Below are 15,637 nucleotides of genomic sequence, written 5' to 3'. Positions count from 1 at the left end.
GATGTTTGAGTTGTCTATCACGTTTCTAACCCGTGTAATAGCTAAACTGACACATACGTATATTTTTAAGAAGTAGATTTATATTTTTAAGTTAACTTTTAGGTTTAAAGTGGCTCAAAGCCAAAAAGGACAGGATACAGCCACATGTAGAACTGCTGCTCCCTGAGGGAGGAAATGCTGCCCAGCTCCATGGAACATGTTCTCCCAGGCATTTTGTAAATTCCCTGGTGGAAGCCATGGACCAGGGGAGGAGCACACATACCTGGAGAAGCAGGAGGCAAGGACCAGGCTGAGCAGTGTTTGTAAGGGAAAGCAAATTGAAAGAGGACATAAAGATGTGGGGGAAGCAGTGGTTCAGAGGGCAAGAATGGCAGGAGAGAGAGAATCCTCAGAGGAGAAATACGGCCCCTGCAATACAGCCCATCCTTGAGGTCAAAATGGAGCCCAGATACACAAGTGCTGGCACTGGCAAGAATCTTCCTCATTTCAAAACATGCTATTTGCACATTCACCTCCCAGCTCTCCCACCTAGGGCCACCTCTTTATGAGCTATGAAGCTGTATCATGATATGTCATGATTTCCCTGCTGCCAAGCTGTGCCCAGAGGCAATGACCCCATCACTTCTGTTCAAGATCTGGCACCACTGCTGCCACGTACTCCATTAGTACTGGTGACATTGTCCCCGTGCAGTGCAGTTCCAGGAACCACCTTACTGATGATCCACACAGAAGACAAGGGAATGCCCAAAAATGACATTGTGATATTTCCTGCTTCTTTTTCACAAATCCTCCCCCATTCCACAACACTCCAAGAACCTTGCGAAGTACTCAACAGTTAGGTTATGGCCAAGCTACAGCACGCTGCTGGCAAAATCTCAGTTCTCCTCCCTTTGTGCAAAGGAAGTAGGATAAAGGATTAGGTGTGATGGTAGGAGTGATGTCTTATGACACTTATTTCGTCTGTGTGTCATATACCTCACTAAAGCCATACCTTGGACTATGCTACAGGAATAACTCAGGACTGTATAGGGAAGGGAGAAGTTAACTGTAGGAACTCTCGTCCTTTTTGTTCACAATTACTAAGTGAATTTGAGAAAAGAAAATGAGTGTTTGTTGTCCCCTGATCATCTCAGTCAGGAAGCCATGGAAAGCTCCAGGAAAGCCTTGGCAATCCTCTGTTCATGCAGAGGTTTAAACAGAGGTGACCAAAATAAGCTGTAGAACAGCAGAAGGATTTTAGTAGAGAAACAAAGTGTGAGATACAGTGAGCACTGGCATCCTGACCACAGAGTCAGCTAAATACTGACACAACACTAGCAGGCAAGAGCAGCAATATTGTACGCGCAGCTGTGACTTTCATGTTTGTTAGTCTGACAACTTTATACATACGAAAATCTTATATTATTAGCATGTTTAACTGCAAAAGTTAATCACGGATGACACTAAGAGCATTTCCAGATGGCATCTTAGTTCAGGTATAAAGCAAAAAGGTTTATCTTTGTGTCAAAGACATTTAGAGAGCTAGAAAAAAAGGCTCCCCTAAGAGAAAAGTCTAGAAATGGCAACTACAGAGTGAAGGTAAAGCTGAGGTCTGTACTGCAATGACCACAGGCTGCCAATAAAACAAGTCCCCATCCCCAAGGGGATAGTAAGAGTGGGGGGAAATATTCCTCTCTCACCATGCAAGTGTTCTTAGAGGCATGTGGCAAAGGTTCTTCTTGTTATCGAACACACCTTTATTTTCCTACAGGTTAAAACTGTGGGTTTTGTCTACTCATCTTATGAACAAAAGATTTCCATGAGGTATTGTGATGTGAATGACTCTTCCAGAAGCCCAGCCCTGCAAAGCAGGAGGAGCAGCAGCTGCTCAGCCCCAGTGCTGCCCTGCTTCAGGCAGGTTCTCTCTCCTCTGCCTGGAAAGTAAAGCAGATAGGCAACAACTTCAAATTCCTCTTTCAGGAAGGTAATAACTACACGTTCTTCACAGTTTTCCCTAAAGACCTCATTAGGCAGTTGCTGAAACAGAAGACAGTAATTTCAGTAGATCTTGCAGGTCTGAAAGTAGAAGTTACTTTAAGGGAGAGAGCAGCAACATTCTGCCCACTGATTGCTCAGTAGAGTGCTCCTCTGATGGCAAAAAATCCTAGAGAGGGAGAAAGTGCTTGAGCAGAAATGGGGGTTGGGGGCTCCTTTCTGCAGCAGTCACCATCCATAGCGTTGACCCCCTTCCTCCTCAGGCAACACCAGGTTTGGTTTTGCCTGGCCTTTTCCTTTCAACGGCAGCTGCAGTGTTGGCACCAGTCCTTAAGTCAGCAGGCTTCTGTTTCATCAGTGCTCTTCACTAACTTGGAACTAGCTCTGGGAAAGAAAGATATGGTGAAGTTTGAGATGATACTGAGACCCAGGCAAAGGGCATCAAGCATGGGGAAGCAGGGAGCAGGGTCTCTGGTGAAACCATGCCAGTGGCAAGCAAAGCATGAAGAGGGTATTCTGTGTGGGGCAGCAGGAGCAACAACTGGGGGGGACTGGAAGAAACAGAACAAGGAGCAAGACAAAATGGATAGAGAATCAAGAAAGAGGCTGTAAATATGGTCTGGTCTGTCACTAAACCACAAACATGAATTTGGTGGCCAGGCACAGGAACTCCACGTTGTGTCTTGCATGCATACATATATTTACATATATATGCTTTGCTCTGGCACTATGGGCTAGTTCAGGGCAAAAACGCAAGGCTCTGGCAAAGACAAAACAGGACTTGCAGATTGCAGCCTGGCATACCTGTGTAAATACCTGGAAGGCTCTGGGAGATGTCCCTTTCAACCACCACAAAGCTGTGCCATGCGCTTCACCATGACTTGTACCACTCAGTATCAAATCTTCACCATGTATGCTGGGATCACATAACAGTGTATCTCTGTGGGCCAGTTTTAGCTGTAAACTCTGAGCAAGCATTTCCTAACAAGTATTTCTGGCTTAACAAATTTAGGGAGTATTTTTGGCTTTCAGAAACCTGCGTACCCAGCCTGCGTCTGAGGAGTGGTCAGAAATAGGAGGTGGTGGTATTAACTGCAATGAAATCTGTGTATATTTCAGTTTATAGGCCAGGGAGATGGAGAGAGGCAGCAACACTGGATTTCCTCACCACTGTTCACTGATAGAGACTTCTAGACTGCCTGATGTTAAGGGAAGCTCTTGTTTGAATAGAAGAGAACTAGCAGGGTTGCTGCCTACATGACAGCTAGGAGCAGAGTCTTTCTCGGTGAATTATCCCATGCAGGGATACTGCATGGCATAATAACATTTGTGCATCTGGAATAGAGATAGGGCTTCTAGTCAGTGCAAAGAAGCCCTTTCCTGCAAGCGGCTGTAAACCTGCCTGGTGAAAACCACAGCAGGCGAGCTTGGTCTTGTTTCTCACCTACAGCTTGTTCTCATGTTGGCTACGTTTGTAGCAGTGACAGAGTTTGAACCCACTCAGATTCACGCTGTGGATGGTTTGTGACAATAGGGGCTTTTCACTGCAGAGGCAAAAAAAGACCAAGAACTGCTCCAAGTTCCGTTCACCTTCTGATAAGAGGCCTGGGAAGGCAGAATGGCAGTGATGCCCCGAGACAGTGGGGCTTGAGATGTTGAGCCAGTCACACCAGGCTGAGCCTCTGGGAATTACCAGGCATATCCTAGCTACACTAATCCAAACTGTTGCTGTTGTGAATCTGATCTTAAAATCATTTTACTCTGCTCCAAAGTAGGATCAGGTTGGTTTTTTTCCTCCTCATCCACTGCAGGAGGTCACAGTTCCTAGGATAGCCTCCTGCCTCAAAGAGAATGAAACCTTTCGATTAGAAGAGCAGGTTAGTTACTCTCGCTGTTACAGAAGACCTGCAACGTTTTGGCAGCAGGGCCAAGCCCTGGTTGACCGTGTATCTGCCATACTGCTACCTTTACCCAGTTTCAGTTTTGCCTCCTGTTAAGGGACTTTGTGGGGCCTTTTCATTGCGACACCTCATATTAGCATGCACATCTGGAGCTCTGGTTCTATAACCTGTCCTTGCTGCAGCTGTAGCACGGCAAAGCTCTCAAGCGTGCCCTTTGGAGGAAGACCTGGGTTGCTTGACAGTACTGAGGGTTAAGTGTTCAGTGAATAACTGAGGAGGGTGTGGGAGATCAGGGTTCGACTGAAAGCTGTCATCAAAAGCAGCTAAAAGCAAAGCCGGTGTGCGTGAAAACTATAGTGCATAAAATAGGAAGCTGAAGGGTCATTTGTGTTCTGACCATGTAACAAGATAGACAAGATAAGAAAACAGGAAGCAACCCAAGTACTAGCTAAGTCTCCTTCCTGAAAATTCGAGTTCTCATTGAGCTGTGTCACTAGGCAGTTACAATACTTTGGCTTACTATACAAATGGAACCAACAGAGGGTTTTGCACAAGTACAGTTACAGTAACAAAAGAGGCTTAATTGTGAAAGAATCACAACTGTAGCATAATATCTACACCCGTTTGTACTTTTGCAGCATATTGTACCTGGGTGAAAAGGGGGTTTGATACTTGTTGACGGCAAGATTTACTTTAGACTAAAAGAAAAAGCATTATGTAAATGCAGGAAGAAACTTTGCGTGTCTATTACTCACTGATTGCTGCTAGAGCTGTCGGCGCAGTGCCAGAACAATTCCCCAAGGCTCCAGAGCTGTGCTGTTAGCTTTCTAATCAAATGTGAACCTAAGAGGAAAAGAATGATTTGTAACCCTCTCAACATAGTGTCTGCTTTTATAAATACAGGTAAATTGAAAACGAGCCTTCCAAATGTAAACTTCTCTGTGCTAAAAACAGGATTAAAAATTCATAGAAGCAAACAATTACAAAAGGTTATAAAATACATGAGTATGTGTAATAGTGGGGTTTGGTCTTGAAATTGCCTAGGATTTGCCTAAAAAAATTGACTTGCAAGATAAAAGTCCCAAAATAACATTTTCCTTCTCACCAGCAGCCCTGTTGTCAGGGATGTCTGATCTGTATTTGATCACTCCTTGGGCTTATAGGAGTTCCAATTTTGTATTTAAATTAATACACTGCTTGGGGAAAAAAATGATCTAAAACCTGAAAACCGAACAAAAAAAATGGTTCCCTTGCTTTCAGAAGTGTTTTCAGCGTTTTTAAACTGAAGAAACTGGTGGCGTAAAGTGGCCCCTCAAAGAGACCTTGGCGCCTCCTGAAAGACTTTGATCAGCCAGGGGGAAGAGATGCTTGAGGGGTGTGGAATCCCACTGGCATTGGACTCTTTAGCTACTGTGCAGATGCAGAGGAACAATTCAGGCTGACTGGAAACACATTCCAGGTGCTAGATGCCACCGAAATCCAGCTGTAGGCCTCAGTGAAACACCAGTTCCGCCAGGAAAATGATTTACTTGAAGTTCATTCAATCCATCCTAAATGGCATAGATCTTTGGGAGCAGAACACTTCGACATTCTTGTAACAGGCCTACACTACTGTGATAACACTGTCTTCAAGACATAGAAAGCACATTTGTTTCCACAGAAGCAGCTCCCTACCCCTGTTTAACAGTCATGATGCACGTAAACCGTTATACACCCTGATAATTCAGCTCCTGTGACAGCACTGGTCTCAAATACCACATAATTAATGAAATGCAGTAAGAAGTCAGTTCACAATATCCCCAAAATTCTGCCTTTCTATTAAGAAATGTGCAAATAAAGCTGTGAGAGATGACAAACCCCACTTACCCTTAATCACATCTATATATTTCTGCTGCGTGCTACATCAAATGTAACTCCCCTCTAAAACTGTCTTTGGTAGTTTTTGTCTTACTATTTGACCAGACTCTGACTGGGGTGTCCTTGTGAGGATGCCCACCTCTTCTACTGAGCCTAAGAGCATCATGTTGGCAGCTTACTATTAACCTGTGAAGGCACCCCCTTGTCTCTGTGAGAAACATTCCCCCTAACCCCTAGCTGGTCTTCTACTAGTTTTCATTATTTTGCAAAGAATTAGACTGAGATTTAAGAAACCAGATTTGAATGTAGCTCTTGAGCCAAAATTAGCTCTTCTAGATCACCAGGTTAGTTAGCCAGCCTCTGTTCTCTTGACATAAATTAGTAGAGGCCAACATTTATGAAGGGCCTTAGGTTTTTACAGCAGACTTGGATTTGAACTGCTGAGCCAGGCAGGAACTCTTTCCATCACTTGATTAAGAGGGGAAGAAGAAAGGACTTGAACTATGGCAGCACAGCTGTACCTGACTAACTCTTGCTGATGGAGTTCTCAGTTCCATTTCATTTTGACTCCCTTTGGCAGAAAAAGCTTCCCACTGCTAGTGTTGCTACTATCAAATTCATATTCAAACCCAAATGCTCCATCTCACAGCATGAAAGCTGTGTGAAATGATTCTCTGACTCGGTGTCTCCAAAAATAACTCCACCACACTGCTTAAATTAATCATTAAGAACAAAGCTAGAATGAAAATTAGCAGTATGAAAACTTGAGTTTTTCTTTGGAAATTAGGGAGTTTATCAGCAAAGCTCACTTAACTCCTGTAGAGGAGAGAAGGATAAGAAAATGTGATCACATAAAGACTGTTATAATCTATGTATATAGATGTGCTCCATTAAAAAGTAGCAAAATAAATCTTACCATGCAAGTTTCCCAGTGTCTCAGCTCTTTGCTCTTCAACCTGACATGCTGGTAGTATGCTTGACAAGCCCTTCCTGGTGTGTTTTGTTGAGTCTGTCCTACTCGCAGCTCACTGCCTCACTTCTGTGATGTAGAGAAGACATCTGTTTGGGTATGAATTCACAAGAACCTTGGTTCTCACCTATGAGGAAAAAAAGTGTAAGACACCACTGAAAATAGATGCAAAATCCCCCAAATGCTCACTAACTGGAGTAAGGACCAAGCAAAAGGAAATGCACTGCAGAAACTCTCCAGTTACAAACTGCAAGAGCCCCAAGAGCAGCCCTGACGTGGTGTGGCTGGCACGGCTGTCAGGGCCCCTGGGTGCCCCTAGGGGAGAGCAGCCAGCACCACAGGGCTGTTTTCAGTCGAGGCCCATCAGGACACACTGGTCCCAGCAGGACCTGCCTGGTCCGAGCCTGTCCCCATCGCCATGCAGCAACTCTTGAACAGCATTGTAAAACCATACGAGCGGAACATCTGGATTTACACCAAAACCAGGTTTTACCCAATTTGAGTATTATTCGTCTCAAACTGAAAAGTGATTTTTAACAGACCTATCAGCAAACTATCAGGTATATCTGGTTTCCTGTGCTCTCCCCAAGAGAGCCCAATTTGACTCCTCTGCTCCACAGCCCTTGCTCTTTACTACATGCTGGGCATTTTGTTGTAGCGTGGAGTTATTTCTTGACTACTGAAGAATACAGAAGGTGTCTCATGCTGATTTGCCACATCGAATTGCTCTGTCAAACTGAAAGGAGCTCGGTAGTTTTCCTCAAAAACTTCCATAAAATAACACCTTGCTCAGCTTCTTACAGGCAAATATTCAGTGCTTACGTTTCATATTGGGCAAACAGCAGGTAGACTTTGGCTTTAGAAAGGTACTCAACCGCTAAACTTTAGGCCCCCAAAACACAGGAGAGATTCCTTTCATAATGGGAAAGAAACTGTATCTCTGGATAATGTTATGGAATTTGGCCACTTATTTGTTTTTGAACTGTGACTAAATTATGCATAAAAACTAAGAAGGAACCAACAAGGTAACTGGTATAAAACAACAAAACAGATCTCCTGCCTATGTTAGTGCATTATAATTAAGCAATGCACATCCCTCTACATATCTATCGAAAGGCAGAGAGTGTTTTTTACTGCCATTCTAAGGCTTGCCCTATGAAGGCATACGAAGGGACATGATCCGTAATTGAGATTGAGCTCAAGATACTTACTCAGGGCTCCCTTGCATAAATTCTTTTGACTGGGTCATGCTGTCATTTTGTTTCCCCTTTTTCCATTTCACTCAGCTGAGTTAAATGAGAAAAAAGGAAGGCTCTTTCTTATCATCATGGGAAAGAGTCGAGTTATTGGGTACATGGCACTCAGTGTCTGGTGGTGACTGATAACCCCAACTGCACTGCATCCCTTTTGCTTGGACTTTATTCCTTGGATTGAGGACTGCAGCAGGATGCTGAGGCCAGCCCTGCAATTTCAGTATGTCCCATTTTCATGGAACAATTCTATTCTTGTATAAAGTGAAAAGAAACCCCAAACAGATTCTTACCTGTGAAAGAACAGGAACAAGGCAGCAAAGCAGGGTTTTGCACACCCACCTCAGCACGGTTCCTCCAGAGCCATCACTGTGACAGTGCAGGAGGAGCAGGGCTGCCATTGGGCTTGCACAGCAACTGCATGAACAAAAAGCAGTGGTATGCTCTTTATCACAGATTTCCTTTGGCTCCACGATCCTGGAATGCTCCCAACACAGACATTTGCTCAGCCATTTCAGGAAGGGTAGAGACTTACTCTGCGTGGTGATCACCTGGCAAACCCAGGGATGCAGATATGCACAATTGCTCTTCCTGGAGAAGGGTGATCCTGGGCTGGCTGTGGCAGTCGTCAAGCTCCTCTCACTGTCCTGCCTTCATTTCCAGAAGGGAAAGAACCCTTTCATGAGACAAAACCAACAGAGTGAGAGCAGGATATGATAGCTAAACACCTTCACATGCTCATGCCCGGAGCAACAAAACCGCATGGTCTCCCTTTGCCAGGAGAAGAGCAACTTCTTCAGGAAGATGTAGAGACTTACTTTTGGGAGACATGAGGGTCCAGATAGGCCCAGTGTTGCCTGCCAGTGGTTTTCCTTCAACCCACTTTGTCATTGTTATCATGCAGTTACCCCATCTCCATTTATACTGTTGAAAAGGGAAGAAAAAATAGCTGTTAAACTTACATGGTATGAAAAGACGACACATGTATTCAAGCACCTAGTGTAAAGTAACAAATTGGGAGGGATGGGGACAATCGTCATCTCAACTTTAAGGTAGCTTTACAGACACTGAGAAGAGCTGGATGTTGGATTGCTAGTACAGTGGAATTGCTGGGCTTCCCTATGTAATCTATAATTCCTCCCAGGGCTCCAAACCTTCCTTCCCCTTCTTCAAAGCACGGAGAATATGAAGTGTAAGCACAAATAACAGCACCTCTGTGGTCCCGAGTGCTCTTTTGGGGATTGAATGTTTCTATCTTCTCCACAGAGACATAACCAAACTGATTTTGGATGCCTGATGGAATTACACAAACTATGGCCATGGATGACCTACCTATGACCATGTTGCCTAGCTCCTGGTGCTGGCTCTTCACCCTGAGGCCACTGGAATTCCAAGCTTTCTGACAGCCACAGGTGGTTGTTCATAGGGGCAGATCTCTGCACACATTACAGGTCTCAGAAATTCCGACTAGCCATTAATGAAACCTCTTGGATTTAACTAAAACCCCCCAAACCAACCCCAAACCACGTTCCTTCTCTCCATTGCTCATCCCAGATTGTTAACCTTGGTCCTTCTGGTATAGGGTTTTTGGGCAAGCATTTGTTCCGCACAGATTACTTAGAGGAGCAGAAGCAGCACTCCCCAGACACTCGCTTCACTGTGCCTGCAGCATTCCCCTCCTTGTAATAGCTGTGAAGCTGCCTGCTTGGAAAGAGCACGTTAGCCAGCACTGAGCAGACAGGCTTCCCAACACAACTCCTGCTACGAAGGCTGGAAATGCAAAGGGCTTCCTACCTGATTCCTACCCCCCTCCCTGCTAAAGACAGCAAGGGAGAGGATATGCCACCTGCATTGGCTTGGAAGTTCACCAGGATTACCTTGCATGCCTTCTGGTGTGTAACATCACAGCTGCAGTTCAGGTTGCAAGTCCTTCAGGGATAGGATTCGACTGTCAGGTTAGTTTTGTTTAAGCCTGCTTGCACCAATCCCCAGCCTACTTTGCTTTCTCATATTCAGGTTTCAGGGGAAAAAAGAAAAAATTGGGTTTTAAAAAACCCCATAAAAGCAAATGATAGGCCCGTGTTCAAAACTGTATCATAATAACCACAAAGCAAGGCATTGTTTCAGTGAAAAGCAGTGTTCTCAAGGAGTAATGTGTGAAACGTTAAGTATGACAACAAAGACTTCTCTGTTCTCCAGGACCTGAAAGCTGTTCAAATCCGTATGTGGTCTGTAGATGGCACTGTGACTCTGTATAACGGCTAATCTAAAGCGAGCAAGCTTAACGAAGTGTTTGCGTCGCCAATTGGATAAGAATTCACAGCTGCCAAGTGACTAGTTTCCAGTTCTTTATATATCAGATGTGTAATAATAGCTGTATTTATGGTGCTTTACTTCTTGGGTCACAACACAAGCTTGTACTTTGCAAGATACCCTCTTCAGTTGTTCCACAGTTAATACTGAAATCCAGCCAGCTGGGTACAGTTATATGTTCTTTCCTAAGTAAAGTGAATTAGCTCCTTAGGGACTACCATTCAGTCCCTGTACTCTCAGGATGTAATATGTATAGCCAGGTTGTTATGTCAGATTAGAATCAGTGTGAATAGATCAGTGTTGTGATCAACCACTGTTTCATTCCTAGCCATCATTGTGCTAAAGGCACGGACAGCTATATTATCCAGTGCCTTAAGTCAGTAGAGGTAATATTTCTTCTGCTTCCAGAGCAGAAGTGAACATCTTTTAAGTGTTAAAATGTAAATCAACTTTCCAATCTACATTACTAATCAGAACCGATACTTGCAGAAACACTAATGTAGGTGGTGGGTGATGCATAAACCAAGGCAAGTTCAAGATCACAGGGATCTGTATTATCAGAGAGATTGGGATTTAGGCACCTCCTGATTTATATTGCTAAAAGCCTCTAACATTTCCTTAATGGAAAGCAGCATGATAGCTGTCATGATGAAAGATCAGGCTTAGCATCCTGGATAATTATTCTGTGTGTTTGGGCTGCGGTTGGATATCAGCTCTAAGAACATTAAAGAATTAAGATGAGAGAACAGAGTTTTCTACAAAGAAGCTTAAATCTGTTCCGACCCGCAGAGATAACCAGTGCATTATATAACCATCTTTCATTTTTAATGGATACTTTTAAACAGGGGTATGTCTCTTCATTATGTGAGCACACTGTGCTTCAACAGGAGCTACAGACAAATGTCATAATGAAGACAACAGTAGGAATAAAGTCATCACATAAAAATGACAAAGTTCTCTGTGGTCGCATACCAAGCCTAAACTGTTGTGCCACTCACTCACTGTGCTCCTGCATGGCTATGCGTCTTTGCTTACTTCAAGTCAAATGTCTCCAATTTGCACAAGGATGATTTCAGTGCTATGAAACCAAGGAGAAGCCTAAGAAAAGCCCATGGTGCCACACCTGAGCCAGTCAGTTCAGTGTCTGTCAGCCAAAGCAGGGATGCAGGTTGTGTTCAGACTTGGTGATAGTGATTTCTTAGCACAGTTGGCAAGCAAGACAGTAAGAGGACCGGAGAAATAAATGATCCTAACTGAATTCCATTCAGTCCTAGACAAATCTCTCCATGTAGCTAGGTTTTTTTCACAATACCCAAGAGGGACCAGAGACCTTTATGGTATAAGGATAATCCGTACAAATATGATAACTAAATACTGCCAACTCATAATTTGATGTTTCAGATTGCAGTGGGAAAAAAGAGATACACCAACTCTATGCTATAATGAGGGTATTTCTGAAGGGATTAAGGGATGAGAAGCTTTAAACCACATAAGTAGCAATAACATTTTAAAAAAGCAAGGTCCCTTGACCTTAGCATTTAGCCTTGTTTTGCTGGAAATTCATTGAGCCAGGGTCCAGATACGTGCTGTGATTTTCCTCCATCTGGTTAAACAAAATCTGTTTGAACTTATTAAGCAATTAGTTGGAACTAGATGATCTTAAGGTCCTTTCCAACCCTAACTATTCTATGATTCTACTGAGAAAAATGTTCTCCAGTTAAAGCAAGGAGGACTGATGTGTTCTTCAGTTAAGTAGATGATAGAACAAAAACTCAGCATCAACAGAGACCTCACAGTTACGGTGTAACTTCCCTCTGTAAATAAGTGAAGGAATAACAAACAAAGACTGGGAGGTGTGTAACGGGAACTCGCATCAGAGAACAGCTACGCCGTGGTTTTGAGCTTGCAGAGGCCATGGTCAGCTGTTTTTTCAGGATCCTCAGGACTAATTCTTTCCTGTAAGGGTGGTGAGGCACTGGAATGGGTTGCCCAGGGAAGCTGTGAATGCTCCATCCCTGGCAGTGTTCAAGGCCAGGCTGGATGAAGCCTTGGGTGAGATGGTTTAGTGTGAGGTGTCCCTGCCCATGGCAGGGGGGTTGGAACTGTGTGATCTTAAGGTCCTTTCCAACCCTAACTGTTCTATGATTCTATGAATTCTTCAGCAGCTGGTTTAGCTATGGTCCTCCTTGCTAGCTGACATTTTCTGGTGAGCATTCTCCTAAGCAGAGCTTCCCCTGGTTGTACCACCTGTACCAACCAGGATGCTGCCATCTTCAATGAAGCATAAGAAACTGTTGCTTGCCTGCACACTGAGGGCCGGTGTGTAACAGCCTGCAGAAGCAGCGAGCAGCCACTTTGTTCTTGTGCTGGTGATGTGTGGGTTTTGGCAGATATCGCAGGGCTGAGGTATCTTGTGGCTCTGCTCCCAGAGCACCTGCCCCACCGCACACCCCAGGCACAGAGAGGAGGAAATTGTTGAATACCTTCTTTGGGAAGCTCCTCTGCTATCTATCCGATATTACAAATCATGCCTCTTTGTGCCTGACTGCCCTGGAAAAGTTAAGTTAGGTTTCTACATGCAAAACGAGACTGGGGGACATTACAGAGAGCAGCCCTTGTGCACCAGTTGAGAGCATTTGGATAGAGGCACAGTGATCCCTCCTAACTGGCAGTGGAGGACTGTTAACATTTGACTCAGCCATCTAACCAAGCACTCCCATGCCTCTGAACACGGGGCCGGAATGTTTTCCTCCCTTTTCTGATAGTTCAGATTGCAGTTACTGAGACTTGTTACAACTAAACATGCTATAAATGAAAGCAATTGATTATTTTCTTTTTCCCTGAAGGAAAAACCCGCATTTGATTCTGTTTTGTCAGGACACCCTTCCCAGGCCTAGGCTTTGCTGGAGCTGTGTGAAACCTTTTGAATTGAAGGAATCATTACAAGTTCTCAGCATTTTAACTTGGAACTTTTCCTGGCTTTTACTTGAATTGAACTCTGGTTTGCTTTGCTTAGGATGTGATGGGGTCGGTTGAGTGCAGGTATTCCCAGAAAAGCAACAGCTTCTCTGGGTGTCCAGCCTATTTACCATGCCCCGAGAGCCTCAGCTATTGTTCTTGGTTCTTTTCCTGTCCAAGTGTCTCCTTGTTTATCCGTAAGAGATACTGTGCTAGTACAAAATTACAGACTTACTGGATTGAGTGGTATTGAATCACTAAAGTCTTTTGCTACGCCTCCTTCAGCAGCTGCTTCAGCTTCCGTGATGTTACTCTCCTGCTTCTGATGTGTTTTGTGCTTCATTTTACAGCAATCCTTTTGTCTCTTTTGCAGGTGTTCACAGATGAAACAAGGCTCACCTTTGCTTGTTTACTTTCTTAATATAGATCTTAGAGTTATTCATTTTCAAAAAACAAAACACCCAAGCCATTAGCACCGTGATGTTTCTCACAGGACAGCATAAAACGGGATCAGAATGAGTTTGTGCAAGTCCAGCTTCTCGAAACTAGAGCTCTAGTACCACTTGAAATCGCTGTGATAATGTCTTTTCTATCAGCTGATTGCTGTTATCTTAGAGCTGTCTGGCATTTTGTTGCTTAAATGTTACTTTTTAGTCTTGCTGTACAGCAGGCATGGCTGCGTTTGATGTCAGCTCCTTCACACTCTGGTATTACATGTGTGAACTTCACTCTACTGAAGGCCACATCCAGATTACATGTGGCTGGATGTGGCTCTTGCTTCCTGCACTGGGTATGTGTACTCCTGGTGGGTGACAAGAGTCCTGCCTGCTTCCCATCGCAGGCCTAACACTAGCAGATACAGTAATCACATCGCAAGTGTAATCCCCAGGTGGGATATAGGAATAATCCTTTCACCTGTAAGAGGGACTAGACTACAGGTCATGTTGCCATGGCAGAGATTTAATTCACTGTACTTACAGGGGACCTCAGTAATCAATTTCCCAAACCAGAAGCAGGCCCTTGGATTAGATGACAACTCTCTCATGGAGTGAGCAGAGCTTGTAAGGAGCCCTTCTTGCAGTTCTGTTGTACTGTGGCTCAGATCTTACCTTGCCTTTCTAGAAAGTGAAAAAAGGGAAAACAGAGAAATGATAACCTCCATTGCACAGGCAGCTGTATGCACTCATTCCTGCCAGCTAGCTTGCCTCTCATTTGTACATCTAACTGCAAGGCATACGCTGCGGCATCTAACCACTAAACCCCCAAAAGAGAAACTCTGTTCCATCCCAGACAGACAGACAACAGCAACACCTATACCACTTCCCTGCTTGGGCAGGCTTGAAACCTCTGCAGGCTGTTTCAGCCTTGGGGGTTCAATGGGAACCAGGGCAAGTGTGGGAGGAGAGCTGGGCTCTCAGCCCAGCCCAAGCACCAAGCTTGCACCTCCATCCCCTGGAGGTTTGGCTGACCTATCATTTGCATGTAAGATTTGCCTTTGTTTTCAAAGCTCAGCTCAGAGCAACTCTTTTGCACCCTCGGACCAAAGCACAAAGATGTTGTGAGACATAGCTAACACCCACTTCCAAATAACCCCTTTGAAAGGGCTTTTATTACTCCCTGGCCTTTACTTCAAGACTTCTGAGATCTGATTTGCCTGATCAAACACTATTCCCCGCTCCTAAAGAGGGAACAGTCAGAAAGAGTTTCTGACTGAGAACTTAAGTAGTTAGTTGTGTATTTATAGCCTGGGAGGAACCCTCTTAACTGAGCTGTGGTTATATGTAGGTAGTTCCTTTGGTGGTTTCTGAAGAGTAAAGCAGTGCTTTTCAGTGCAAATGAGTGTTTCTCTCTTGCACAGTCTGCTCCTGTTACTTGCAGTAAACAGGATCTTAACAGGTGAGAATTGCCCTGGATCTAATCCAGTAGACTGCTTTACCTTTAACTATGCAAATACTCCTGCTGAGTTCAATATGTGCATGTAAGACGAAAACATGCTTTGCTGAATCATGACCAGAACGCACAAAACCTGCAGGATCACATCACACAGTGCTTATTTCCATTGTCCTTACTACTCATGCTGATATTTATGGGAACGTCACTTTTAAGGCTATTACAGGATGCAAAGTACAACAATTTAGTCTAAGAAAACAAGCGATTTGAAATGTCAAACTGTATATTCCGTGTTTGCCTATTAGGGAACACACACACAGAACAGGAAGCCCAGACAGAATATTGGTTTTACATTCAGCTGGATACTGTTCTTTCTTCTTCTGGTACTCACAACTTTAAAACTGCAAAAAATGCCATAGTGGGTAGGAACCTGCCCAGCCTCCTTTAGACTCTTCCACTTCAGACTTTTCCAGTACAGTAGTGACAGAAATGGTCAGTGACCCAAAGAGAAAAGGATGTTAAGA

General features: G+C 44.1%; 1 long non-coding RNA gene across 2 annotated transcripts; it reads right to left on the bottom strand.

Annotated features, from left to right (window-relative positions):
• Positions 1-129: 129 nt before the first annotated feature.
• LOC133269739 (uncharacterized) lies at positions 130-8,304 on the bottom strand. Of its 2 annotated transcripts, XR_009743534.1 has the most exons (4): positions 8,246-8,304; positions 6,649-6,829; positions 4,631-4,718; positions 130-262 (listed from the first exon to the last, which is right to left on the bottom strand). It is a non-coding gene; the product is annotated as an uncharacterized LOC133269739 (long non-coding RNA). The 2 variants fall into 2 exon arrangements; XR_009743535.1 differs by lacking the exons at positions 130-262; positions 4,631-4,718 and adding an exon at positions 5,932-6,548.
• Between the last annotated feature and the right edge of the window lie 7,333 nt (positions 8,305-15,637).

The sequence above is a fragment of the Pezoporus flaviventris genome, unplaced genomic scaffold (genome assembly GCF_033815535.1).
Source record: "Pezoporus flaviventris isolate CSIRO_AGI_PZ_B2104156 unplaced genomic scaffold, CSIRO_AGI_Pfla_v1 ptg000015l, whole genome shotgun sequence".
Taxonomy (NCBI): Eukaryota; Metazoa; Chordata; class Aves; order Psittaciformes; family Psittacidae; genus Pezoporus; species Pezoporus flaviventris.
The sequence above is the reverse complement of the archived record's forward strand: the minus strand, read 5'-3'. Positions and strand labels throughout refer to the sequence as shown.